The sequence below is a fragment of the Cyprinus carpio genome, chromosome A25, assembly GCF_018340385.1.
Source record: "Cyprinus carpio isolate SPL01 chromosome A25, ASM1834038v1, whole genome shotgun sequence".
Lineage (NCBI taxonomy): Eukaryota > Metazoa > Chordata > Actinopteri > Cypriniformes > Cyprinidae > Cyprinus > Cyprinus carpio.
The window spans coordinates 14,305,926-14,332,710 of NC_056596.1; the positions used below are offsets into that span (position 1 = coordinate 14,305,926).

General features: G+C 36.5%; 1 protein-coding gene across 2 annotated transcripts in view; it reads left to right on the top strand.

The window, feature by feature from the left end:
- LOC109099814 (zinc finger protein 469-like) overlaps nt 1-26,785 on the top strand; it is a 248,013-nt gene that overhangs the window by 32,215 nt on the left and 189,013 nt on the right. For both annotated transcript variants that reach the window (XM_042715660.1, XM_042715661.1), the window contains exon 3: nt 26,188-26,238. The gene's annotated coding sequence lies outside the window, so the exon portion shown is untranslated. The remainder of the gene's footprint in view (nt 1-26,187; nt 26,239-26,785) is intronic.

Genomic DNA, 26,785 nt, shown 5'->3' on the forward strand with positions numbered 1-26,785 from the left:
TCATCTAAAGCTGCTATTTTAATGTGATCTGAGTTAGATAAGAAAATACTCCATGTTTTCATATCTCACCGAGCGCCCAGTTCATGTATCCAGCCTTGACACTGAGTGTGTGTATGTATTTTGAGGGGTTTGAGGGAAGTTCATCCATCTTATTCTTGCCTCCTTCATACAGGCTCATCTTTGCTGTCGTCGGGTTGTGTTTGTGTGTGTGGTTGGAGGTCTAGGGTGGAATGGTCAGTGGTGGTGTGACCCCGACCGTGTGTTAAACTGCTCACATATGCGACAGTAGCGGGGGTCAGGGACACATGGTGGATGTTGTTTGCCCTTGACTGGGGAACGTTTAACCACTCACAGCTGTTGTGCTGTTTTGGTTGGGGAAACGAAAGTGGCGGGACAGGAGATCGAGAAACAAACTCTGTTGGATAAGGTGAGAAATCAAGAGAAAAGAGGCCTGAGGTTGAGTACAGTTTTTTTTTTTTTTCAGTATAAGTTCAGTTTGGAGTGGGTTTGGGATCTTGGAAAAATCCAGTATGTCACTTGTTTTTTAGAATGAATGGGATGTGGTTGTCATGGGGATACTGGGTTGGGTCAATGCACACCTAAGAAAAGTTGCTATGCACCAATGCATACAAAGTATACATGTTTAATGGGTAGAGAAGGTATATAATGCACAAGATATAAAGTTCATCATCAACATAGTACGTGTGCAGCCAGTACAAAGACATTTTATTGTGCATTACTTCTGGAGAGAAATAGCACAAACACTGGACGTGGCTAAAACTTTCTAGTGCATGCGTGTCGATCGCTGGTGTTTGCACACTGTCAAATATTTTGTTGGAAATAAAGTTGTTACGATATCAAAATTAGCAGCAGGTATTAGACTGCTGTCACTTTAAGACCTAATGCATCCTAATGGATCCACCTCCAATTTTCTGAAACTGTGTGCATTCACTTAAGCCATAACAGACTTTGTTTACTTAAATACTCACCCTTACTGGCATTTTGACATAGCTCTGTGTGTTTGACACTCTGTCTGTTTAAGCTGTATTACAGAAAAACATCTATCAGTACCAAATTTTTTATTTTATAATTTTTTTAAATCCATTCCACAACATTTTTTGATGAATTAGTGTGGAGAATTTTGCATATTCTTCTTGGCCTGCATGTTGCTATCCATGTTACAAAAAAATACAGTGGTAATTGAATGTCAGTATGGTTTGCCAATCATAACAGTGGTAATTTACGTACAGTTTGAAAGAGCACAAGACTATGTAGAATATGGTCTTAAAAATTATGTGAAACTTTGTTAAGTTTAATTTTATTGATTTAAATACCAGATTATCCCTTAAGGCACTGGATGTCCGCTAACAGTATACCGCTGATTAAGTAAGGAATAATTAACAATGGGCCATTGAATTATTAGATAATAATGCACACCCGAGGTGGTGATGCAGCCACGACGTGAAGCGGAGTGTGAGTGTGTGTCTGTGCTGTGTGTGTTTGTAAGGGAGAGAGAGCGGGAGAAAGAAAGTGTGTGTTTCCCGTAATAATAAAACGAAATTTTGTGGCAAAAACATGGAAATAATTTGTTGTTTGTATCTTGTTGTTTACTATATTTACTTGCTTGTTCAGTGTTGTTGTGGGTTTTGGTTCTTCTGATGTTGTCAGCTGTAAGGATCTTTGAAGTAACTGAAATCATTTGTGGAAGTGATATGGACATGCAATGCGGTCAAAACCTGCCTGGAACTACTTTTGCTGTGCGTTTCTCTGAAAATAATTACATACCTTAGAAACATACATCAGCCAATCAGAATCAAACATTTAACAGCCCCATAGTATAAGTGTTTTTAACTTCTTTTCACCCTAAGCAGAGAACACAAATAACTTTGCTGTGAGTATATCGGGGCCTTTAGACAGAGATAGCTCACCACGGGGAGTGCTGACATTGTCACAGGCGTTGAGTAACTTTCTCCTCTCATGAAAGTGTCACTTCAAGGATCCAGCTGGCTGGGAAAGCCGTCTCCCATAAATGTTCGTTTGCCTCATTAAAGTATGCCATGCTTTTTGATTCTCAGTGTTGTAAGTTGTGTTCCCTCCTCCGGTTCTGGACGGTGCTCAGACTTCACGTCCCAGCATGCATGTGCGTATATTGCTCCTCTGCCTTTGCTCAAGTTTTGTGACAGGGCAAGGGATGGATGGTGACGGATCCAAGGCATCGGTCGAAATAAAACCCATGTGCCGGAACATATGCCATTTTCACTCAGCGTGGATTATTTCTGTACTATAGTTGTCTTTAACAGGCAATTTAAGTTCTGAGGTACCTTGAAAACTTCTGACTGACTGACCTCGCAAGAGATGCGTGGACTCAACCACGCTTCCAGAACCATAAAAGGCCCTTTTGTTCATAAACATAGCTCAACATGATGCTTTTTGTGGGATTTTTTCCCTCTTACTCTTCTTTTGACATATGCGTCTTGTTCATTTGCACCTCGTCTGTTGGTTTGCGTCATTAACCACACAAAATAATCCACTGTTTGTTGTGTATTCCTGCATCATTTGCGAAGAATGGAGTGTGGCATTGTGTTTTTATAGTGAACAGATGCTAAAGAGCATGTTTGGTGGAGATTACATTGTCCAGAAAGAGTCCTCGGCATGCTTGAGAGACTTTCAAATTATGCGCCCCAAAGGCAGGCTTTTAATGAAGCTCTTGAAGTTCAGTCCGCTGTTACAAAACCATTGGTTTGAATAACATGTCACTACTGGTCCACTGGTACTCAATAGACAGATCCAGCTAACATAAAAGTTCAGGAACTGTGTAATGTTGACTCCTTATGAATATGATTTTTTGTTTTGTTTATCCAGAAGTTTTTACATGCACAGCTGCAGGATGGAGTATTTTATTGGAAATGTGGCAAACGAATGTGAGGAATCACAAGTCTTTCAATTAAAAGAGCTTTGATCTTTCACTCTACAGTGCAGGTTTGGATTAATTGGACTAACCTTAAAATCTATTATTTTTATATACACATATATATTTATATATTTTTATAGATATTTTCTCACAACATCATATTACAACACCACAACATATATATTCACAACATATATCACACATTCTTCTTAATAAAAAAAAAAAACTTTTTATGATAAAGTTAACACTGAAAATAAAAATAAATATAATTGACTATATAATTGACAATAATAATAATTGACAAAAGTACTACTACTATTAATAGTTAATTATTTTAAAATACTAATAATGTAGTCATATTCAAAAATGTAAAATTATATAATTTCCATTAACATTTTAAGTTAACTTTGAAAATAATAAAAATAATAATTTACGCAGCTAGCAATATTAATAATTAATGATTTTAAAATATAAAAATGTTCATGTAGTTATCTTCAAAAATGTAAATGAAAAATTACATTTCTGTATAATTTTGAGCCATTATTGCAAATTTTCTTTAAGAAAAAGCTAAATTTTCAGATAAAGTTAACATTGAAAACAAAAGACAATACCACCACCACTACTACAACTACTATTGATAATAAATTATTTAAAAATCTAAAAAATAATACATGTTTCGAAATGTAAAAGTATAATTTCTGTATAATTTGCACCTGTTATTGCAAATTACATTCCTGTGCAAATAATAATAAAAAAAACATTCCGTAACAGTTAACGTTAACAGTTTACTACTATGAATGAATGACTTTAAAATGTATTAAGTATTTTATGAATGTTAAATTCTACATATTTAGATTATTGTTAAAATAATTTAATAGATGGTATAGAGAAACCATTGGCAAAGCAAATGGAATTGCCTGACCAAGGCAGCAAAAAAAGTGCTTACTGTTGAATAGTACATGTTTTTTGTTCCATGAAATGTTAATAAATTACATAATTTACAATTACACTCAAATAGTTCATTTTGGACCTGGTATATTCTGTTTTTGTACAATTACACTCAAATAGTTCATTTTGGACCTGGTATATTCTGTTTTTGTCCAGATTGATTACTCACATGGCATTTAGAGTTTAGGTGATTAGAATAATAATTTTGTGGTTTTAAATTACATACAGTACATCTGAGTGGCCCTTTGCCAACTGAAAAGCAACCATTGAGATGACGGAAATGTCTTTCTTGAAGTTTTGTACTTTGGGGCCTCATAGAAACTGAAAATGGCCAGTTTTTCCTTCATTTACTTCACTGAACTGCAGTACAATTTGACTCCTGTGCAGCTGACTAGTTGATATCATGCTGTCCTTATCTAAAGAGAGGCTTTTAGAGTACTGGTGGTGTTAGAGCAATCTGTTTCCCATCCCTTAATGTTCCCTGCTAGCATGAAATGTCTCCATTGCAGTTTTTATGAGAAATCAAGTGATTAAACTCACTTCGCTAATGATGCTTTTACTGTTTGACACCAATTTGCAAGTGACTCACAATGAGTCGACTGCTCTTTTATCATCATTTGAATTTGACATTAGCACGCAGGCCTCTTTCGAAACGTCGTCACCTTCTTACCTTTAAGCAATCAACGCACCAAAGAAAATATACAAGTATGTTTTCAAATGACCTTATAATATCTAATTTGGCTGAGACTAGTTATTGTTATATGATTGATCAGTGGAAATAGATTCAGGCTATCTGAAGCATAATAGCAGTGAGTTTTAGGGGTTTTACTGAGTTCACAGCCCACTTGTTTTTTTAGACCTCCAAAGCATACATGTACATTCACTATCCATTCCCAGGAGTCTGTATCAGTGAATGCTCAGAAGTGAGTGACCATGAACATGTTTTACTTTTAACTAGCAGCTGATAATTCAGAGGAAATGGCCAGCAGACTCAAGGCTCGTTTCTGAATAATTTTCTCAAGCAATAATGTCCCTTGTGATTTTATGAGTTCTATGGTATTAACCTTTTCCCTGAGTGTGAAAGTGAGCTACTTTTGTTACATGGAAGAACTCTAGTCAGCATAGTCCCAGCCTGCATGATACAGGTGTCACAAAGTGGTACTGCAAAACTCACCCTCACAAATCATGTCTCCATAGCTGTTTCAATCCATGATATATGCCAAAAGTCATAATATAGCAAAAGCAACTTGTGAGTAATGCAGTTTTTCCAACTCACGTTGGTGCAAATGTAAATGGAAATAGACATTATCATCACAGTACGCTGTAGGAAGAAGCATGCAGGAGGCACGAGGAAACACAAACAGTCTTTAATCCAAGAAACACAGGGGAAAACCACACAATGGGCTCTGGAGCAAACACACGTACATAACGAGTAGACCTGACGAAGAACTAAGGAACAGACAGGAACTTATAAACACAGGATAATTACAAACACAGGTTCACTGAATGACTGATTAAACTAAACGAGGACAGGAACATGACCAAATTAAGGGAAACCAGGAACAAAACAGGTCCATAATCCTGACAATTATAGGCACATGACTTTTTGATGCCGTATTTATTCTGTGATTGTGTTTCCTTTGTAGTTTATATTATAGTTTACAAAATAAAATAACATCCATCTAAAGTGTGTGTGTGTGTGTGTGTGTGTGTGTATATACTGTATATATATGTATATATATATATCTGTATATATATATATATATATATATATATATATATATATAGAGAGAGAGAGAGAGAGAGAGAGAAATTCAGATTTTTTTTTTTACTTTTTTTGCTTCTTTTTTATTTTTATTTTACATCCAGTATTTTATGCGATATTCCAAATTTTGCATATTGCCTATTGCATATTATACTGATTATTGTCCAATGTCCAATATTTTTTATGTTAATTTTTTATAATTGTTTTTTAATTAATTGGTGTGGGTGATATTAAATATTAAATTGTTTATGCTTATTCTCCTATATTTATATTTTACATTGCCATAATATCTGGATGCTATTGGGAAAAACTGACATAACAATATTATGTATTTCTGAAATTATGCATTGCAAAAAAAAAAAAAAGACATTTTCACTAGATGACATAGCTATATTTGGAAATAATTAGGAGAGCATCTCCATAAAATAAAAAATAAAAGCTTTATTTTTTTTTAATTATTATTACAAATGTTAAACAAAACAAGAAAAATATTGTATTAATGCTATTATACTGTAAAATAAATAAAAACAAGGTAAAATGTTAAATAAATATTAACTTTTGCATTTTCACTTTTCAAACATTAAACCATTCAAATTTTATTTTGGCAGGGTTCTGGCAAATAAGTAAATGCATTGCAGGTTTCAGAGTGAAGAGTAAAAAGGTCATGACATTTCTGGACAAATAAACATTCAAAATTGAGTGATTTATGACCTTTTCCCACCCTGTTTCTCATCCTCTGACTGAAACAGTCGGTTTGGGGTGTTTTCCCATCAAGAGGTCAGTGTAACCGCCCACTTTAAAGATTGGCTAACATCCATTGACGCATTACTGCCATTACCATTTTAAAAATAGTTTTTACATGAAATACATTACTTACAGTGTGCGCATTGTTGTTGTGTTCAGAACAGTTAGCACGGTCTGATCTTTGAGCAAAAGTGTTTTGGCAAAGCCAGCATCATACTGCGATTTGTTCTCCAAACAGTCAATGGTGAAATGTACTGAACACGTGTAAATTAACACTGACGTGACTGGGATCCATTTTGCTTGGGATCCATATACATACAGTGAGTATGGAAAATATTCAGACCCCCTTAAATTTTTCACTCTGTTATATTGCAGCCATTTGCTAAAGTCATTTAAGTTCATTTTTTTTCCTCATTAATGTACACATATTGACAGAAAAACACAGAATTGTTGACATTTTTGCATGTATATTAAAAAAGAAAAACTGAAATCCTATAGTCCTAAGTATTCAGACCCTTTGCTCAGTATTTAGTAGAAGCACCCTTTTGATCTAATACAGCCATGACTCTTTTTGGGAAAGACGCAACAAGTTTTTTCACACCTGGATTTGAGCCATTTTCAGGTCTCCCCATAGAAGATCCTCTCCAGTTCTGTCAGGTTGGATGGTAAATGTTGGTGGACAGCCATTTTCAGGTCTCTCCAGAGATGCTCAATTGGGTTTAAGTCAGGGCTCTGGCTGAGCCATTCAAGAACAGTCACGGAGTTGTTGTGAAACCACTCCTTTGTTATTTTAGCTGTGTGCTTAGGGTCATTGTCTTGTTGAAAGGTGAACCTTCGGCCCAGTCTGAGGTCCTGAGCACTCTGGAGAAGGTTTTTCGGTCCAGGATATCCCTGTACTTGGCCGCAATCATCTTTCCCTCGATTGCAACCAGTCGTCCTGTCCCTGCAGCTGAAAACCCCCCCACAGCATGATGCTGCCACCACAATGCTTCACTGTTGGGACTGTATTGGACAGGTGATGAGCAGTGCCTGGTTTTTCTCCACACATACCGCTTAGAATTAAGGCCAAAAAGTTCTATCTTGGTCTCATCAGACCATCTTCGAGTCCTCAGGTCAGACCAGAGGGCTTTCATCTGTCTTTCCGTCGGGCCACTGCCATTTTTGATGGTTGACTTTCTACAACTTTCTCCCATTCCCTCGACTGCATCTCTGGAGCTCAGCCACGTGATCTTTGGGTTTTTCTTTACCTGTCTCACCAAGGCACTTCTCCCCCGATAGCTCAGTTTGGCCGGACGGCCAGCTCTAGGAAGGGTTCTGGTCGTCCCAAACGTCTTCCATTTAAGGATTATGGAGGCCACTGTGCTCTTAGGATTCTTAAGTGCAGCAGAATTTTTTTTGTAACCTTGGCCAGATCTGTGCCTTGCCACAATTCTGTCTCTGAGCTCTTCAGGCAGTTCCTTTGACCTCATGATACTCATTTGCTCTGACATGCACTGTGAGCTGTAAGGTCTTATATAGACAGGTGTGTGGCTTTCCTAATCAAGTCCAATCAGTATAATCAAACACAGCTGGACTCAAATGAAGGTGTAGAACCATCTCAAGGATGATCAGAAGAAATGGACAGCACCTGAGTTAAATATATGAGTGTCATAGCAAAGGGTCTGAATACTTAGGACCATGTGATATTTCAGTTTTTCTTTTTTAATAAATTTGCAAAAATGTCAAAAATTCTGTGTTTTTCTGTCAATATGGGGTGCTGTGTGTACATTAATAATTAAAAGTATAAATTTTTAGCAAATGGCTGCAATATAACAAAGAGTGAAAAATTTAAGGGGGTCTGAATACTTTCCGTACCCACTGTACATGTTGTTTTTTCCACAGCCAGGAATGGCACATCGTCTGCCTGGCATCGCAGTATTATTTTTAAAACCATCAAGGGAAATTTTGTTTCTCATGTCATGACCCCTTTAACAATGTGTATATTTATTTAATTAAATTACAGTCTTGACATTTTGACAATCGCATTAAATCATATCACAATGTACATTTTACTTATTATTTATCATTCAGCTTTGTAATCATGTGATGCGCACTTTCAGTCAATCTTTATAAAGCACTAATAATATAATAACACTGTTAAATGTAATCTTTACCTAATCTTGACATTTAATAGCTAAATTCACTTGTGGCATCTAAAATGATAATTATTAGTAATTTATTTAGACACTTTTATGTCAGCCATTATTATAAATATTGGTTTGTCAGTAGCAGCCAGATTTTTAAGATCGTGCATCCCTAAAAATATGTTACTGGCTTATATTATTCAGGTTTCTCTTTTGGTGTAAACCCCCCCCACTTTCATCATCCTCCAGGTGAAAACTGTCCAATCTTGAACCAAAATAGCACACCACTGTTCATCAAGCCACAGTATTTGAGGCTGGTGTTGTTTTGAGAAAGTCCTGGTCTCGCACAGGATCGAGAGCGTCCCAGTGATGACAGCAGTCACATTACCCATCTCTCAAATGATTTCACATGCACATAAGTAACTGTTTTGCCGCTTGAACGAAAGTCAGAATGCTTTCAAAATTATGATACGTAATATAATGACATGTATCATTTTTCCCGGACTATTGTTTTTTTCCGTCTGGCCTCTCCAGATGGAAGTGATTATGCACAGAGGGAGGTGTGTTTTCAAGAAAAAAAGATTGAATCTGACTTCCTTACCCAAGTACTTTCCCAAACACCCCATGCTTCCTTTGAGGCTGGGGAAACGTGGTTGCATTACAGAAGCATGATGTCGCCCCATCCCCCCCGACAGTATCTGAGGGAGGCCGGGTCACGAGTCTACAGCACCCAGCTGACTGGAAGCATCTGGAGCTACTGCTTTGGGGCGACGCACTGATTGCAAAGTACGTTGTGTGGCCAAATCCCAAAAGCTCGCTGTCAGCTGATTGAGGCAATTATGCACTGTGTCCTTGTGTTTGTCTTTGAGAGCGTCGATTTCAAACTGCCCTTGAGGAACAATCATTACCCTACTGAGTCCTTCTGCAGCTCCCCTGCTCACGGCGCTCTTGTTGTGCTGCTGTTCCTCGGCTTTCAATCATCGGCCAATCAAATCAAGAGTTTTTTCTACTACCGTCAAGTCTGGACTGCTATATTTTCCTTTTTCACAAACACCACCAGTTAAAAACTGGACGCACTTGACTTTTAACATATGAGTAATTTGATTCGGATAGTGATGGGAAAGTGTTGTTTTTCAAGTTTTGATTTGTTTTTAATATTTTTGGTCAGGCAACATTTCTATACTTCCTTTTGGGTTTGAGTTTTGTTTACTACTTATTATACAATGTGGACAACAAAATTCCACAGTTGTGTTTCCATCATAGTTTATGCGCATATCTTCTTACCAAATAAAATGTTTATTAAAGGGGTCATATGATGCGATTTCAGTTTTTCCTTTCTCTTTGGAGTGTTACAAGCTCTTGATGCATAAAGAAGATCTGCAAAGTTGCAAAGACTAAAGTCTCAAATCCAAAGAGATATTCTTTATCAAAGTTAACACTCGTCCTCATCCTTAACACTCGTCCTTCCCTACGTCAGTATGTGGGAAGATTTGCATAACGCTGCTCAGATGTTCACGCAAAGAAAGAAGGCGTACCTTTTATTTTCATTGTAGTATTGTTGTTGTTGCCGCCGCCACCATGTTGTATAGATGCTGTGTGTTTCACTGTGAAAGCGAAACTACTTTGTTTGGCCTTCCAAAACAATATCCGCTTCGTCATGCCTGGAGCTGAAACGTGCTGGTCGCTGAGGAAATACATCAGCTTTGCGCTGTGGATCACAGAATGACTTATTCTATATGATTATAATATTAGGCTTTCACCGTGGACGAAGCGGAGTCCAGCCCAGGGTCATAACATGTGGTTGCCGCAAGCCCAACGGGTCTCGTAGAATCCGCTTGCCACGCTATTCTCAAGCTGCCGGTCTCTGCTCACTCAAGGCCGCAGTGTGTGATGCTGTTTCGTTGAGAAAGCGAAACTATTTTATTTGGCCTTCCAAAAGAGGAAACGACTAGAAATCATGTTTATATCACTTATAATGGGTTTTTTAATGTTTATATCTTGTCGCTCCAGCGCTTTGTGACATCACAGTATGGCAAGGGGCGTAACATTTCCGTCACACGCTTGAGGCATTCAGCCAATCACAACACACTGAATAGCTGGCCAATCAGTGTACACCTCGCTTTTCAGACCGATGTGCTTTGTGAAAAACTACACGTTTAGAAAGGCGGGGCATAGAGGAGAAACAATAATGTACAGTATGTGGAAAATAATTTGTCTTTTGAACCTTAAACCACAGCATAAAACACATTTCATTACTTCAAAATACACAAAATAATGTTTATTGACTTATTCTATAATATTAAAATATAATTTTCATATAAAAAATTCCAAACACAAAAATAAAAAAAAACAATAAATTATTCTATATGATTATAATATTATTTTTATATATATTTTGCTTATTACAAATTTCAAACATGACAATAAATATAAAGGTTTAATAATATTATACTATAAAATAAAAAGTTTTTTTTATAAATTTATTTAATTTTAATAGTACATTAAATATTCTGCAGGTTTCAGAGTGAAACTTGGCACTGTGTATATATTTATTTAATTAACTAATTAAAGTTAATAATTTAAAGCACAAAAAATGTATAACACTATTACATGTCATTTTTAGTTTTACTTAAGTTTAATCTCAACATACGCATGTTTATTAATACTTTACACTATAATTAACCCTAAATTTTGCATTAAAATATACAGGGAGGCCCAATATTATGGTATTATATTGACTATCATATCAATTATTTATTTATTTTTTTCAAAACTTGTATGGGATGACTTTAATTGTTCTTACTTATTTCCCCTGCTTTTACATTTATCTTGCAATATTTTCTGTGAATAATGTGATTTGTATAGTGAGGGAATGTTTTTTTGATTTTTATTTGTTTCATATTTTTGATTGTACATCATTTACATACTTCCATTTGGGTTTGAGTTTTGTCGACTTTCCATTCTACTTTGTGGACAGCAAAATCATGAAAAAAAAAACAAGGTATATCGAAACTTGTGTCTGGTGGTGTATGTAAATATAAACACAGCCACATATTTTGATTGCAAGGCCTTGGACACCATTTCCACATGGATAGCATTTCATTTTTCACTGAGTAAAAATAAAGGCTGCATGTTATAATTTACTATATCCGTTTACAAAATAAGAGATATGCTTTTGTGTCATTGGCAGTATTTTATGCAATTTTTAAACTGTTCTTAAAAAGTATAGTCTTCCAGACAACAGTTTTGAACTATATCTGATTTTGATGGTGCGTTTTTTTCCGTTTATCATCTTGCTGCTTTCTTTTTGCCCTCCTTGTTTCTGTTTCTATATAAGATTTCTCTCATGTTACTTTGGGAGTCGAATATCTGTGTGATTGACAGAGATTTTTGAAAGCTCTCACACGTCTGCAGTTTCAATGGTAAAAGGCAACTTTGGGTGTCACGTTTAAGCTTTTATTAGTTTCCTGCCAAATATGATCATACTACCACATGGATGATTGGCATTAATGTATTAAACATTAGTTCTGTTATACATACTCTGGCTACCTAGAAAGCACATGACGGTTGACTTGTCACAATTCACAGCTGAATTCTATAGCCGTGTTATTGTGCGACCGATCTCACACACACACACACACACACACACACACACACACACACACACACACACACACACACACACACACACACACACACACACACACACACGATTATATTTGTTTTATATGAAATGTTATTTTTATATTTTTAATACCACATCACCTAATCTTTCCAGTAATCAGCAATCTCTGATGTATGTAAAAGACAATATAAAACTGTATTTTGCATGCAATTACTTAATGATTTGTATTCTTTATTGATTTTCTACATTGACAGAAGATCATGTCACACCAGGTGTGCGTTTTTATGTTTTAAAATGTATGATCTCTGACTGAAATTGTAGTATACTTTACTGATGCGCTGTTTGAATGACATAATAGCAAGCTTTTACTGCTTGTTATCTGTGTGTGACAGCTTGGACGCTCATCTGAAGGTCTTCGTTGCTGCTTGAGATGCTGTTATCAGATGAGAGTTTGATTTTTATCTCCTCAAAGCAAGTCCCTACCCGCTTCAACATCCATCATCTCCACTCAGAGCTGGAGTCTCAAAAACAACACGTTTGCTCCTTCGGCACTGCAGCTTTAGACCTGTCCTTGCCTGCTTCAATAAATCGGCTCAACTCAATCCAGGATATTATTCCAGCTCTTTAAGATCTCGTCCAGTCCAATAGCATGACCCCGAACAGCACCTCTGCATCAGTCTGGTGGTTTCCTTTGGCTCATGCTTTTTATTATTTCACATTCGATCAATTGAAAGGTATTTCTGTCCTTCAGAACAGAAACGGGGGATTTTAAGTACCCTTAATTTGAGTATTTCATCATTTGCGATGTTTGCGTTTCACCTCAGGATTTTGGAATGGAAAATAAGGCCATAAAGTAGTAAACTGCTATCGGTCCGATTCTTGTCCAAGATTTTATGGGACCAATCGTCATCTGAGCGGTCATGGCCCGGCCAGGTTGCATATGGAAATGTGAGAGCAATAATGAATGTGTTTTTCTTTTATACACGTGGACGTTTGGACAACAGCCGTCTTCAAATGGATACATTTTAAAGTGCTCCCATCCGCAAAGCAGCACTGCGTTCGGTTAAGAGCTATCGGAGATCTAGACAGGACAGAGCAATCTTTTAGCTGTCACACACACTCTTTGAACACTTTGACTTCATTACTTTGAGGAGAATGGTTCTGGAGAGCTTTTTGTGGGGGAAGTACCCCCACCACCCCAGCAGACTAGATCAGATCCAATACTAGATCAGAACTGACTCGCAGTATGTGTGTTAGCTGAATCAATGGTTTGTGGCTGAGCTTAGCAGGAAGACTTGTCTTTCCTAATAAAAGTTCTGTTTCTGTCCTGCAGCTTCTCTTGTAAATGAAAAAAGCCACATGATTTCTGGTGGTATTCATGTTCATAGAACGATTATTCAATATATATATTAGTGATTAGAGTTTGTTCAAATAAACCACAAGTATAAGCAAAGTTGGAAAGTGTTGAAAAGAGTTTTTTTGTTTTTGTTTTTTAGGAAGCTAGTTTCACAAAACAGTCTCAATCTGGCCTGTGAGATCGTGGTTTGAATCAGATTCACCCTGTACATGAATCGTTCAGCTGTAAATTAAACAAGACACATGATTTGACGCGGTGTTCATGTTCGTAGCACAGATGATTTGGATGATTTAGTAAGAAGAGTTTGATTAGATCAACCACATGTATAAGCAATAGTGATAGTGTTGAGCTACTCCTACTATTTTTGGGCTTGAAAATGCAATTAAAATGAAACTAAAGAAAATCTGGTCACCATTGCAAATTTGCAAACAAATGATGATTAGGAATGCTGCTTGTTAAGAAGCTAGTCAAAAAGATTCATAAGGCAGTCTCAGTATTTTAATTGTTCAGTAGTCTGATTTATTCTGCCCGACACTCACTCCATTGGCTTAGACAAAGTTGACATGTGCGGCCGTATGGACAAACCAAACACAGTGCCATAAGGGCCTTTCGCACCGCTTTAGTTCCAGAACTAAATGTAGAGTACTAAACTACTGGGACGAATTTTGCGCAAACTATTTCCCAGTATCATTTAAAGGGTTGCATTCGCACCGACAGTGTGTACTAGGACGTGACGTAAGCCGGTCGACAGCGATGTCATTTGTGTGCGACGTTCAACAACGTTAACAAAAAAGAACAACGTTAACAATAGGAGGATGGAGGACGCTGTGATCAGAGCTGTGTTTTTGTTGTGTCTTGCGAGTTTCACAATAATGGACATGGAATGTCGACATAAATGTAAAGCGATTGAAAGAATGGAAAGGAGGTTTAGGAATCTCCAACGACAACTGGCTGTGCTACATTTGCTACAAGTGCCTGCACTTCAGCATCCGTATATTTATCGCTGTTCATCATACTTGCGATATAAGTTGACACAATGTTTACAGTATGTTACACGGCATTTTAAATCATGGCGGGTGAGGGCATTTTCGAATGCGTCTGGCCAATCAATGTCTACTTACTGTACGTCACGGGTAGTACCAGTTGTGCTGGTTAGATCCTGCTCCGGAGTAGGAGCTAATTTGGTTCTCGAAAAAAGGCAGTTTGGTACTAAAATCGGACCCAGTTCCTGCAGTGCGAAAAACGCCCAAAAGCGGGTAGTTCCACAATTAGTTCTGGTACTATGAAAAAGGTTCCTGTGGTGCGAAAGGCCCTATACACTCTTAAAATAAAGGCTCTTTATTGGTATTGATGGTTCCATGAAGAACCTTAAACATCCATGGAACCTTTTCAATGCACAAAAAGTTCTTATAATAGTGTAAAACGGTTCTTTAGATTTTTAAATTGTTCTTCACACTAAGAAAAAAAAAAATGGTTCTTTTGGGATCTGTTCACTGAAAGATTCTTTGGGGAACCAAAAATGGGTCTTCTATGGCATCACAGTGAAATCCCCCTTTTGGAACCTTTATTTTTAGGAATGCATGAGCCATAGTGTACACTATTCATGGAAATCAATCTACAGTACTTGACTGACTTTGAAACATTGAAAAATTACTTCACGTTTAATATGTGAAAACTGACTATTCATTAAAAGCGATTTCTTGCCCTCTGGTTGCTTTATTCCGTCAGTGTGAAACCTTCCAGGCTGATTGGGATTTAGATTGCAGTTGATCTATAGTATTTTGTGCAATATGTGTTAGTGGCCTGGTGGATATCACTGCTTATTGACGTTTTTTATCAGGAGCAAATGTCTTGGCTGTCTGTAAGTCCTGCGTCATATTTCCACTGGTAAATGAAGGTTAATGAGATGATCATTTATTTGAGGCTGGTTAGGTTTATAGGGTAAAGGTTAGCGCTAGGGTTGCCTCAGGGCTCAAATTAAAGGCCATAATGGGTAATGTTCACCAGAAAAATCATTTAAGACTGTACCCAACCTCGTTTCCTGTCCACAAACCAGAGCTTCTCAGAGTTTCTCAGAGCTTTTATAAAAACCTCATGACGTTGCCGTCAATCATTCGGAGATCATTTGAAATCATAATTATACAGACCTACAATTTTGTCCTGCATAATATCTATCTACCATCATATAATTCATAACATGTTTGCTTATGTTTGACACTGGTGTTCATTTCTTCGCTTTGCATTGCAGATAAATTCCTATGAAAGGGAAACTTGTTTCTGAAAGCTGGAAGACGGAAAAGGGAGACTTTATGTGCTCTGCTTTTTGAGATTCCTTGGGGGGAATGCGGTGTCTCCGTTCCCTGACCTATTTGCCAAATGCTTCCGAAACAATGAGCAATTTATCTTCTACTTCATCTTTCCACACTTTTAAGATTTGGGTGGTATTGTGAAATAAACCAGAACAAAGTGAACAGCCAAAAAGCTGTGTGACACACAACAATTACAGTACACCAAAGGGCCAGTGGTATGATTTTAGTTTTTTTTAAATGTAATTCATACGTGTATAAACTTGAATTCCCTGATATCATAATAAAGGAAAAATACTTATTAAAAGAATAAAAAAAAAAAAAAAAAAAAAAAAAAGAAAAGCTGTTTTGGTAAAATATTAAACATTTTTTGGAATGTCATGTGGTGAAACCAACATGCAGAAAAAAGCTGTAAAACAGGAAATGATATCATAGAGGTTGGCCTCTTAAAGTATCAGATAACTTGACTTTTTTTATTTTTTTAAATCAAGTTAATTTCTGGTTGTAAAATGTCATGTGGTGCAACTCCCCAAAAAGCAATACTTATTAATAAATAAAAATGAATCGTCCTTATAAAAATCACTTTTTAGTGGAAAGAATATTTGTAAGAAATTTTTGAAAATGATTAAGATGTATACACTCATATATGTTCAAGGCATAAGGAAATAGTTTATTTTTAACTTGGTTACACCGCATGACATTTGTAGTGCCATTAAATAGAAACTTTTCTTATATATTCTTATTAAATTGAAGCTTTTCTTATATATTATTAAATATATGAAAAGTTTATATTAATGACTCTAAAAATGTCATGTGGTGAAACCAACATGCAGAAAAAAGCTGTAAAACAGGAAATGATATCATAGAGGTTGGCCTCTTAAAGTATCAGATAACTTGACTTTTTTTGTTTTTTTAAATCAAGTTAATTTCTGGTTATAAATTGTCATGTGGTGCAAAGAAGTAAGAAGTAAAATTTTATATAGGGTGTTTTTGCCTTTCTTTTGTATAGGGAAGTAGAGACTTGACGAGGCGATGTGGGATCCGAAAGTTCGACTGAAACATAACCACAAGGTGATTGGCTCAGACTAGTGATGCAACAGAGTCGATTCCTCAATTCTGAATAAATTTAAAGTCGGAGTCAAATCTGAAACTATTGAAATCGCTCAGTTCTACACTCTTTCTCTAATCCCTATATAGTGCACGACAATTGAGTGGACTATATTAGCAAGGAGTGAACAAAGTGAAGCAGCATTCGTACACACGATTGTATGACATTTCTGTGCCAGCTTTGTAATTTCATTGATATTATATATTAATGCAATGAATATTAATTTGGTTTGCCAAGTGTTTTGTGCCTAAGAGATGATCATGGATGCTTAGATCCACCATCCGACCCTTATCCATAGTAAAAAATAATAATAATAAGTTGATTCCTTCGATTCCTATGGTTCAAACATCCCTAGTGCTGACAAATTGAAACATTTCTTGAAAATTATATACCAAACCATATAAAACTGACAACTTGGCACATATATTTTTCAAAAAGATGTTTCATTATCTTTATCTTGGACACTCTTATCCATCATTGGGTCGTAAATTCAACAATTAGGCATTTACAGAGTTGCTTCTATGTATTTCAAATATTGTTTGGCTGAGATTCAGCCATTATTGGAGCTGAACGAGGTTTTTTCATTTTTGCAAGAAGAGAATACTGTTTCAGAGACCCACCTCTGTCACACACTGGAAAATAATCACATTTGATCTGTCCAGTTCCTCAAATGTAAGTACAGCTATTTTCCTTCTCATCCAAATACAACAGATGCCTTACAGCCCAGACACACGGGAGTTGTTGAACGTCTTTTTTGAAAGGGCTGGGTTATCCCAGTACGTCATATAAAGGCCGCGGTCGGGCCAGTTTGGGGAGCCCTACTGTCCAAGCCAGGGCTTAGAGGTGTTGACAGGGGCCACGGCCCCCAAACAAGCCCCTGGCACTGGTCAGGCTGTGAAAGACCGTCTGTTTGGGTTGCTGTCTCCATCCTTCAACACCACCCCATCAATCTTAGTTGGGCAGGCCATCCCTGCTGGGACAGTGCCCTCTTTGTCCGCCAGCTGATGGGCTGAGGCCCCCGGCCCCGCTATTACAGCCGCTCTTAGTGACAACCACCTGACAGAACCGGCTCCTAGCAGACTGAGACCTCAAAGGCTTCATCTGCCTCAACTTTTAACCTTCAAGCCACTTTAAGGCCCTATGATATAGGTGTTGGAGAAAACATGGAGCTACTCACAAGCATTGCACCATTTCATTTGATTAAAAACTACCATTATGTCACATAAACAAACTCAAAGGTCTCAAAGGTAATTTCTGAAAAAAAAAAAAAATCCTATTATTGTAAATATTAAAATAAATTATTAAATTGTTAAAATTTTATGAGCTTAATTGAATATCAAAACTTAATTAAAAGATTAAATACTAAAAAATGAAAACAAAACAAAATTTGGGAAAAATAAAAGAATCCAGAAATCCTAAATTCATTAGGGTAAAATATGGAAAAATAAAACTGATTACATGCTTTTTGATTACTGAAATGTAATTTACTCATTAATACAGAATCCAAAAAGAAATTAAAATGGGTGGGAAAAAAGGACCCTACACCTTACAAACTCAAAACGGCAATGCAAAAGACACACTCATCAGAGAACATGAATCACAAAGGGCTTCTGTAGGAGACATGATTGTAGGAGACTCTGAAAACTGCAGATCTGCATGTAGGAGATCTGTGTTATACTCCAAAGGATGTGCTGGCCTATCACGTTTCTTTTATTATTAATGGCTTCAACAGGGATCCATAACTTTGATCCACACTTCACACAATAATAGGGCTTAGGATTTTTGTGGTTTGCAGTATTCCAAGGCAAACACTTGGTTGAAGTGGAAATCACACACTTGCTGTATTCAACTCTCTTGCTGTATTTCATCCATGGACATTGGAGTAGAAGATCGTGACATCTTTTTGCCGCAGGGCCCATGTGTTCTCGCAGGCTTTTGAGTCGGGGGTTTAGGATGCGTTTTATGGCTGAGAGGTCCACATGCAGGGCTTGGCCGTTCGACTCCTGGTGTGTATGATGTGTTCAACTCTTCATAGTGCTGTTGTTACTTCTCTGAACACTTGCCTCAGCCCTAGGCAGATTTATTGGGTGTTTTCAACAAAAAATAAACTTGGAAGCTAAACTTTTTCTTCTCCCAGCCATCTACTTGTCAGTTTCTTCGAGAAACTTCAAAAATGTAAATCACAGGGAATTCTTGAGGGTGCATAGATGGTCCGTGTATCTTTTGGTCATTCGATTTTTTGTTTAATTTTGTAAGTAGAAAAATGAAAAACAGCTCCTTTTTCGTTTTTTAATTTTTTGCAAAAAACGAAAAACAAGAATTCGGCTTAATTTTTAGTTTTTCGTACAGCGTTAGAAAAATGAATAACCAGCTTGAATATTCGATTTCTACACGTGGGCGGGAATTAAACTCCCCTTTCTGCTGATTGGTCAGACAAAAAAAAAAAGATCAAACCATGCTGTCATCAGTCCTTCCGCAGTTCCGCGCGGCAGAATAATGCTTTGACTTGGGTATATTCAGAGCTGGGTAGATTACTTACAAATTGTAATTGTAAACCCATTGGTCAAATGCTGTATAGCCACCGGATTAATCACTGATAACTGTGTGAATGTCCACAGAACTGCAAGACTTTCTAAGTGTATATAAGCGGTAGCTATTTTAGAAAGGAACATTTTAAAAAAAAAAAAAAGAGAGGAATTAGAGAGAATCAATAAACGATGAATCATTTATTTCTATTGTGTGAATAATATGTAATCTATAAAAAAGTAACTGTAGTCTGATTTAGTCTGACACTTGTGCACTCGCACACAGGAATGTAACACAAGATTTACATAAATGTAATTAATTGCCATTTGGTTTGTTTCACCAAACCTTACTGTATACCTTCAGAACGTTGGAATATAGCATACGCCACGAGATGCATATTATTTATTGACAGATTTGCATCCGCTTAAAGAATGAAAAGTGAAAGTCACCGTTTCTCTGCATTAAATGGGTAAGTGCGAGCAGGACATTTTGTGTGTGTGTGTTTCGGAAAAAAAAGAAGGTACACCTAATAAGCCTTTAGAACAACATCTGACTAGTTACCCTAGTTAAATAAAACAGAAAAACCGCGACTACTGTCAAGCACAGACCAGTATTGAAGTGCACAGGAAATATGCAGCAATCTAAACAGTTTATTTAATTAATATTGAGAATTAGTTGATGTTCACCTGGATTTGTTCCTCAAGAACGGAAATAATTTAATAAGTTGTCATTTATAGTCATATGGTAAAATGCATATTTTTATTTGTGTACATTTAAAATGACTACAAAATGTCGTCCCGTTGAAAAATAAAAACAACAGAATGCACTGCTTTAGCGCAAAACATGAACCAATACACAGCTAGTAGGCTGCTTGATACGCCTATTTTTAAAAGTCTACATTAATGTTATTTTGACGTTAAATGCATTATTTAAGTCATTTTAGAATAAATCACAGTATATATCATGATAAAAAGTGACTTTACAGTTTGGAAAATATGGTAGGCTATGAAATCCCCCCCCAGCAGCAGCAGAGGACTAGTATTCTGCCGCGAGGAACTGCAGAAGAAACTGGTGACAGTTTGATCGTTTTTTTTTTTTTGTCTGACCAATCAGCAGAAAGGGGCGTTTTAGTTCCCACCCACGTGTAGAAATCGAATATTCAAGCTGTTTTTTCTTTTTCTACCCCCTGAAAGAAAAACTACAAATTAAGCCGAATTCTTGTTTTTTTTCGTTTTTTTTTTTGCAAAAAATTTAAAAACGAAAAAGGAGCCGTTTCTCATTTTTCTACTTTCAATATTAAACAAAAAATCAAATGACCAAAAGATACACGGACCATAGATAAAGGATTCGTTGTACTGTTCAATCAATCCTGGATTGTGGATTTAAACTTTAATAATGAAATTGAATAATGAAGTTGTGAAACATTTCTTTATTTATTTGTTTGAGAGTTTGTTTTTTTATTGAAAGTTAGAGTGTTTTTTGTTTGTTTTTTGTTTGAGTGTCTTTTTAAATGTTTTAAGATTTTTGTTTGTTTGAATTTTTGTGTGTGTTTGCTTTTTAAATGTTTGTGTTTATTTAAGAGTTAGTTTTTTGTTTGTGTGTTTTTCCTTCTTTCTATTCTGTATTTTTCTTTCTTGTAATTGACTTGCATCTACAAAGATGTTTGGCGAGCATTAATTTGGCAGTTCTTCTGCCTTTAAATATTGACTCTATAAACATCCTGTATGAACTGGTTTTACATAATAAACAAAAGATAATCATTTCTCATCGACATTTGCAGGCACAGAGGTCTAAAAATGAAGCCCAAACCTGGCAGCCAATTTTAACTGAACCTATTCAGAACATGAAATTGCAAAAAGTACCAAATACAAAGATTGTCCATGAAAAAACTGGAACCTGGCAAAAATCCAACCTTTTTTTCGGGTTCTTTTGGGCTCGGTCATTGCTAAACCTGTCCTGTTGGTCAAATGTATGTAATGTAATGTTTGTTTGCTGGTTGGTGGTTCTCTAACTTTTTTTTAGTGACGCACCACCATTTAACCATTTAAATGTATTGGCAAAGCCACATGACACCAAAACAAACAGTAAGTATTTTCTGAATTCTTTTTAACTCTAATGATTTGTTTACCTCTTAGACAACTAAGAATCTTTTGCTGTTTAAGAACCAGTGAACTAGGTTTGTGCTGCTTGTTTCTACACAAAATCCGTCCAGACTTATGAGCTCTGTTTGGACCCGGCTTTAGGCTCAGCGCTGGAGGCAGTCGACTTACATCATCATCCAAAACCAGACCACTGAACCCTTTCCTGTGACTTTGTGATGGGTTCACTGGAGGACACTTCTGTTTTCATGTATTATTGTAGGTTTTTCAAAGCTCTCGCTGCTTTTGGCTTCTGAGTTGTTTCAGAAGGGACACCCTCCGTGGCTATTCTTTCATTAGTTTCCTTTTCCTCTTTCTGTTTTTAGGCCCGACTGTTTGGCCCTCTACTATTCAGCCATTCACACACAAAGTCTGTTTGGAAGGTAACAACCAGCAAGAAAAAAAAATACAACACACTTACCTTTTCTCAGATATCCTTTCAAGTGGGCATTTGTCCATAGGCTGCAGTGCAAAATCGTTTGGCTCATTGATTTTTCTTTACGACGGCATTAAAAGTAGCGAGAAAGGGGAGTTTATTGTTTCAGTCTGTGTACTTTGATAATATATGATTAATTTTGCATGTGTCTTGGTCTGACCCTAAGGTTTGGAAAGTGTGGTGTCATTCGTGTCTGGATTTTAGCTTGGTCTGCTGGCTAAAATTGCAGAAAGCTCCACAGTTTGGTTTTTTTTGGTGGGGGGGTTCTGCTTTTGTCAGTGAGATTAATATGTCATTGGCCAGAGCTGAGTCATGCTGCATGTTTGCGTTGGAGAAGCTGTTTGGAAGCTGTCAAATCGTCTTCATTGGTATTATTCTAAGAAATGTTGCTTGCGACAGAAGTGCTTTCTCATAGATGAAGCTCTTTCAGATGTCTACAGCGGTATGAAATAACAGATGTATAGATGTCAGATTATCCAAATGATTCAGGAAGACGTTGTATTGGTGATTCGAAGTGGAGATGTGTATCTTTTGTTTTTGAAGTGACATGCAGAGATATTAAGAGATCTGTTTGTCCAAACAATGGAAGATGGTGGGATTCCTGTTGGAAATTAGTCATTATTTTGGGGTTTGCAATTGGTGACAGCTTTAAATGTCATCTATCTATCTATCTATCTATCTATCCATCCATCCATCCATCCATCCATCCATCCAAGGAAGGAATCCTTTTCCCCCCAAACATGTGTTTTGAATATCTAAACGGAAAAGAAAATTGTTGATTTATAATATTAAACATTTTAGGAAACACCAAAGGGCTACCGTTGTATTAATAGCAGACTTCAGCTGACCAATAAATTTATAGGTAGTCATTTTAGAGCGACTCTGAAAAGAGATGATTTTTATTCTGACTCTCTGCACTTAAGATTGAACATGTGACAGTGATTTACAAGGGACATGACTGAAACACAAACCTTTGAGTAAAAAAAAATTAAATATATGCATAAAAAAAACCTTGCTTAAACACATTTTAATCTCACATATTTTGAGCCGGATCCGTCTTAAGCTGCACTATTGCTTTTTTTAATGATGGTGGTCTTTTTTCCAAACGCATAAAATCAAGGGGTCAGTTTGGGTAAGATTCATAAACGATACGGATTGTATTACCAGTTTAAGAGAATTTGTGCATACAGAAACAACACAGAGCATTTTATATGTTTGCTTTGTGTGGGTTAATGTTTGGGTTTTAAGGGAAAGTGTCTCCAGCAGCCAGTATGAAAGATTGGGTTGGTTATCCATTGAATATCAAAAAGGAAAAAAATAGGAGGGGCACATTTAAAATGCACATTATTTATTTTTATGTGGTGTTTTTGTCTTTTTTTGTTTGTGCTTTTTTATGTGTTTTTTGTGCATTGTCATGTTTCTGTTTTGTGACTTTTTTATTTATATTTGTTTTGCTTGTGCTTTTTTTTGTTGTGTTTTTTTTTTATGAATAATTTATTTATGACTCATGTGGTCTTATCAAACTGAACTCGTCAAGCTTGATTTCCGTGTTGTTTGATAAGTTGCCAATAACTGACATTCTGAGTTTTATTCAGTATAGCCAAAGCTTTAGTTTGCATTTGGCCATATTTTTACAAAGACGCGGTTTACACAGATTAATCTACTTTAATACACGATCCTACTTTGATTGATGTACTGCAAAGGAAACACTGTATGTTGGCATCTGTAGCCAACACTGATCTTTAAAATGCTGGGGCATGTGTGTTTGTGTATGTTTGGTTCATTATTTCTGCTAGTATTAATATCATCAGTGGTTCTCGTTCTGGTCCTAGAGATCTTACATGTTCACATGAGCTAGTGAGCAATACCAGACAAGTCAACAGCTCTTCATATCTTGGCAGAATTCGAGAGTGGAAGCAAGAGTCCTGCCTTAGCCAGCAGGGGCTTAGTGGAGCAAATCTTTCCATTTCTATTATATCTGAAAGTTGTTTTTCCTCTATTGAGCGGAGAATAATGAAAGTTCATGACATTACACGTGCCGAGGCGTTGTGGGAATACTAAAAGAACAGTGAGGATCTCAGGGAAAGAGAGCGCAACAAGAAAAATAGCCACAGCAAGAGCAGAACCCACATCCAGTTTGAGTCTCTATTTTCCCGCCAAAAAAGTGTCTTGGTCTGATGAGAAGCTGATGCTCATACAATTAGCCTATGTGTTCCACTTGTGCTTTCCAAGGGTCATGGCGGCCTGGCTTCCAAGTCCAGCTGAGTGTGTGTATCAGACATTTACATAACGAAGAGAGGTTAGAGGTAAGATACGAGTGTGTACGTCGTAACAACGCAGACTGTGCTATTTGTGGTGTCCTCATGTGTAACTCTTTTACGTGGCGGGTTCATAACTGAAACTAATCGCTGCACTATATTCACCCAAACCTTCAGACTATGCCAAGTACGCACAGTGGAATAACCTCCTGATGCACTGCCATATGCTAATTAGTAATAACAATGAGACAATGATGGATGAGTGTAGACCACTACACAGGTGTTTCTGTGTGAGTCCAGCACATATGGTTGATAAAAGCCAAAGAAGTGGTTTTGAAGTGCTACACCAAAGTGTTTTAAGTGCTCATGTGGACATTTAATATGAGAATAACAGTACTTTGGTCATGAAGGAATCACTGTTTTTGAGCTAAGTGAACAGATCTAAGTGAATATGTTTTGTTACGCATCTTGAAGGTGAATGGATTTTCTTCAAAGTGAAAATATATTGTTTTTTAAATGAACGGATCTTGTAAGTGAATGGATCCTCTTAGTTGATATATTTTGTAATTGAACAGATCTTGTAAGTGAACGGATCCCTGAATGAGTCTGTGTTTTGAATCTGAATGAAGCGTCCTGTTTGTGAATGAACTAAACATACTGGGATGTGAATAAACTGAATGAACAAGGCCTATTGTTTGTGAATCAGACATGATGACTGCAACATCATTTCAACACATTTCAGTCTTATTCAATAAGCAAAGATAGGCATAATTAACTTTTAAGTTATGTATGTATTTATTTATTTAAATGAATTCTAATTTTATTGCATTAATTTGATGTATTTTTTTGATAGCTTGATAATGTCCAAGTTGTCAAAATGAAACCAAGCAAACAAACAGAAAAATCTTGCTTTTTGTCATTTTTGTGGTGAATATTATGCAAATGCTAATGGCTAAAACATGCTAATGCTTATTCAAACCAAGTCCAATGCAACTAAACGACAAGAAGTGATGAAAAACACACTATGATATTGCAACATAGGCTCATTTGAAATACGTGCCTCTAAATATATTTCTGCAAAACGGAAAAAACTTACCTATACATACGAATCGCTGCAGTTTCCAGTTTTTTATTGGCAATTTTACTTTTATTCCTTTTCACACAAGGTATGATTCACAGGTAAACTGTTTCGATTAATAAAGCCAAATTTTCGCAAAATTCCTTGAGGAATATTATGTTATATATTCGAAACAGTTTTAACATGCTGCGAGATTTCAAAACTGATGCTTTTTAATGTTAGCGTCACATATCCAGCTTCATATGTATGGGTTTTCATATTCAGTAGGTTTGTTCGGTAGCTCATGCAGTATGGAGTTGCACTTGAGTGGTGAAAAGCTCCAGTACCAAATCCGTGAAACTATGCTTCGACGAAACCGTTCAAACCTGCATATAACAGAGTTCAAATGGCACGGTTGCATCAACAAATGCGTTTTTATATCAGTTTTGCATTTGTTAACACTTTCAGGTACTGTAGGTTTATGGTTGGGTTTGGTGTAGGGGAAATTTCCAACACGATAACTTTTAGTGACACTCCCCGGATAATTGGATTATGAACCGCCACAATACATACCTGAAGCATCGTAATAAAAACACAGCAATACGTGCCTATATCAATGTAAAAAATGTGCCATGGCCACATATTGAACCCGTGTTTTAGTGACACTAACTGGACATTTCACTTTGAAACTGCCGCTTAACCTGTAATAATGTACATAATAACAGTGTTGTAGAAATGTATTTAGAGGCATGTATTTCACATGAGCCTGGGTTGTGAATTTTTGTGCTTGGTTTAGAGATGTTGTGGTTGGTTTGACAACATATGCAGATTGCAGTAAAAGTAATTAGTGCATCACTGAGCTTGTTTTATTCTTTTTATCTCCAGATTCTTGGGGTTTCCTGGTGTGGAGTCCCCAAAGAAAAGATACATCAATAGGTAGGCTGTTCTTTCATTCTTTGTCACGTTTTCTTTTTCATTTGCCATTTGGCTTTCTCATCTTCCATTTTCTGTTTATTTTTCTTGCTTTCTTTTTTAATTATTTTTTTATTTGTCACTTAAATGCGAAGGAAGCAATTCTATGATTCCACAAAGGAGCTTTGGTATTATATTTTTAATTTAATTTGAAGTCTCAGCAATGTATATCTGTATATCTGGATTTTCCCAAGTTGTGGTTTTAGCCTTCATTTTCAATACAAATCTTTCTTCTTTTGGCTCATTTTTGGATTTTTTTTTTTTTGTGCAACATGATACGGAGTCATGAAAAAGCCGCACAATTAGGCAGAAGAAATTAGTTAAAAGGAAACAATAGTTGCATTCTGAACATTCCTGCTTGTCCTTTAAGACCATTGACTTTCAGACTCTCACATGCTTTTTCACTCTGCCTATATAAGTTTGAGCTAATTTCTTGAGCCCCTTGGTTGCTTGTAATGCTGATTGGTAAATGTGTTCCAGAGCAGTTGGCATTATCTTCAGTAAAGCCTCA